Raw genomic sequence first — 3,678 nt, 5'->3', positions numbered from 1 at the left:
AAGGCCGAAATAGAAAAACTTAAAGAGGAAAACACAAACCTCAAACAACAACTTAATGACATCAAGGTATCCCGAGAGGACGGTGAAATATCCTGCATAGAGGATATAAAAGATGAGATCAAAAAAGTTAAAGAGGAGGTTAAAAATAACATAGAATTAGCAAAAACGGGTTGGGTAGATGTGGTTAAAAGAAACATTAAAAAAGAAATAAAGGATGAAAATATTGTTAATACCACCCTCGAAGAGGATAAAATGCGTCAGGCCCGACGCCTAAATGTGCGTGTCACTGGGCTCAAGGAAGGTGCATCCCCGGACGAGGATGCACAAACACTCGGGAAAATGTTAGGGTACACAATGACCCTACCTATCACCAAAGCTTGGAGGGCCAGACGCGACACAACTAGGAAGAGAGCCTTAGTTCTATAATTTAAAGACTTAGACTCTAGAATCACTTTCTTTAAGAAGAGACCAATTCTTCGAGGATTGGGTGGGGACCCTATCTATCTCGATGAAGACCTCACCAAGATGCAAATTGAGCATCGCAAGAGTTGTATGCCAAAGCTTATGCAAGCTCGCAAAGATGGGCATCGCGCCTTTTATCGAGATGGGCGAGTGATCATAAATGATCGCACTACTAATTGACGGCGTGTGGCCCATGTGACAGAAAACACACTTAGGATGACCTTATGGAATTGTAACGGCGCACTCTGGACACACCCTGGCCGCCTAGAGTGGATATTAAAGGAATAAGATATAGTTTTCCTAGTAGAAACACACCAAAGCCCAAATAGGGGACTCCCACGAGTCGAAGGATTTCGTTGGGAGTCGGCTTTTAGACAAACCTCACGTCGATGCACTACCAGGGGATCTGGAGGTGTCGCAATATTGTTTCGGAGGGAGCTACATAATAGGATAGAAATACTGAGCACAAACCCAGAAGCTTGTTTTATGTGGGTGAAAGTCTCCACAAGCAAGGACAAGGCAGTAATTTTCGCCATTTGTTACTTCCCCCCGAAAGGCTCTCGTTATAATCTGGCTGGCGAGGCGAGATTAGTTGATGACGGAGTGCCACATGGGCCTTCCCCATATGAACCTCTATCGGATGACATAATCCGATATTCTTCCCAAGGCGAAGTATTCCTTGTAGGAGACTTTAATGCGAGAACCCAATCTTGACAATGCACAATATTTCAAATGAATAGAAACCTAGAAATGGTAAATGTCGATCCTTCAGACATAGACACCACATGTAGATCAAAGGATCAAGGTGCAGACGCCACGAGCTTTGGCCATCATTTGCTAGAACTCGGTAGTCGGCACCAGATGGTCATATATAATGGTTTAGCCAAGTGGCCAGGTTCGGAAGAGCTCACATGTTTCCCACATGGAGGAGGGGAAAGCACAGTCGATTATCTAATAGGACGCCCTGAAGCTACCCACATGATTAACTCCTTCCGAGTGGCCCCATGTCCTATTGGCGCGGATGATAGTTTCTTATACTTCGAGATAAAATTATCTCTAACGTCACCAACTCTAGTCAACCACACCATGACATCACAATACATTTCACACATGAGCTCTCTGACATATATGCTCGACATGTTCAAGCCCATCTCTCCTCCCTTGATCCCTCCCTACCTTTAGAGAGCCTTAGTACGAAACTCACACACATCCTTCATTCTGCAGCAGTTAGCAGTTTCCCATACACGAAACACTCCAATCAAGGTAAAGTAGGATCTATGCCACAAAATAGATGGTATGATGAGGATGGTAGGTGCTTACATCGACAACTTACAATATCGCAACTCAGTGGTAGTATTACCTCAGTACAAGCTCGTAAAGGAATGCGCAAGATGACCCGTCGTAAGAGACGAGCATGGGAGGCATCCCAATATTGGGAACTCTACCACATGCTCATGAGTAGCGATTGTGCCACTGCATGGAAGAGATTACAGGAACCAAGACCACAAACACCCATCGAAGATCCCGAAACTTGGCACACTTATACAGAGAGACTTTACCACATCCCAAACCAACCACCCATTCCAATGCCTTCTACACCCCGACCTATTGTGGGGACACTCTTCACGACCTCTAGGGTCACGAAGATCATAAAGAAATTACAACATAGGAAGCCCATGGACCACACAGGATTGCGAGTAGAACACATCATATATGCGAGAGAGTGCCTAGCTCCCTTGCTAACTCTAATCTTCAATCGTGCCCTCGCAGAGGGTTTTCCATCACAATGGACCATGAACACAGTGGCCCCCATACATAAAGGGGGGGACCCCATGGACCCAAATACTTATAGGACCATTATGATAGGTCATACCCTTGCTAAATTATGTGGTGCAGTAATGGAGGCACAACTTAGCGAGTATATGGAGACCTTAAATCTTCGTGCACCTGAACAAGCTGGCTTTAGACGAGCCTTCTCCACTATTGACCATATCTTCACACTTAGATGCTTAATTGACCAGACTAAGGCTTGCAAGAAGAAACTATATTGTTGTTTTGTGGACTTCCGCAAAGCCTTTGACACGGTCCCTAGAGAGCGGTTGTTTGATAGGCTTAAGAGCTTGAGGATACCAGATGACATGGTTTGGGCCATCTACGCACTATATGAACAAGTGTCCGGGTGTGTTCGATGCCCAAGCGGCATATCCGATAGTTTCACTAGCACTATTGGTGTAAAACAAGGTTGCCCCTTATCTCCGACTCTTTTTGGGATCTACATTGATGAGATCACAAATTTTATTGCTCGTAAGGGAGGCAATGGAGTAGTCCTTGGGGATACGCAGGTGCGTATCTTGCTCTATGCAGATGACATAGTTTTGCTCTCTGAATCCGAACACGACCTACAAAGGCACCTTAATGCCTTAGATGACTTTTGCACACAATGAGGATTGGTAGTGAATCTAGGGAAAACTAAAGTCCTTATCTTCCACACGTCGGCCCAAGTTAGTGCTAAGTGTCACCTAACTATCTCCCATAGCCCAGTTGAGGTGGTTGGATCATATGTCTACCTCGGAGTCACTTTCAGTGCCCGCTCAGGTAAATTTTCGATGACACAAGCAACGAAGGATAGACTTACAAGAGGACATGCATCCCTCTCACTCCTCGAGAGACAATGCCACCAAGCATACTTCCAAGAGCCACGAACTAAAGGGTGGCTCTTTGACTCATTAGTGACTCCCTCTCTCATGTATGCATTAGCGGTTTGGGCCCCAGGACTACCATCTTTCATGTGGACGCAATTAGAAAGACCATTGGTGATGGAAGCAAATTGTCGGTCCCACATGACATTATTAGGGCTGAGTTCACTCTACCCCCTATGTTAGTAGAAGCACTTTTTCAACTGGTAGTCTTTATACACAGGATACATAACCAACCACTTGATAGAATATCCCACGAAGCCTTTAAGGCTTCTCGAGCACTGTATGAGTCCGACTATACTAGCTCATGATATGGCATGATGGTGAGTTGGCTTCTTGCCAACGGTCTAGACATTACTAACCTCCCCCCCTAAGTACGACCACATGACTGATAACACTTTAATCTCTCATGAGGACCGTAATAAAGTAATACGCCAAGAAATATGGAAAATTTATACTCGGTATAAATGGATCACCCCACTAGAGCCACTCCCATCTAAAATGTCGTACTATAAGGAAC

This window comes from Azolla caroliniana, unplaced genomic scaffold, assembly GCF_043228905.1.
Source record: "Azolla caroliniana isolate FFs.n. ecotype wild unplaced genomic scaffold, voAzoCaro1.0.p SCAF_5, whole genome shotgun sequence".
In the NCBI taxonomy this organism is placed as follows: Eukaryota; Viridiplantae; Streptophyta; class Polypodiopsida; order Salviniales; family Salviniaceae; genus Azolla; species Azolla caroliniana.
Note: the sequence above shows the minus strand (reverse complement) of the source record.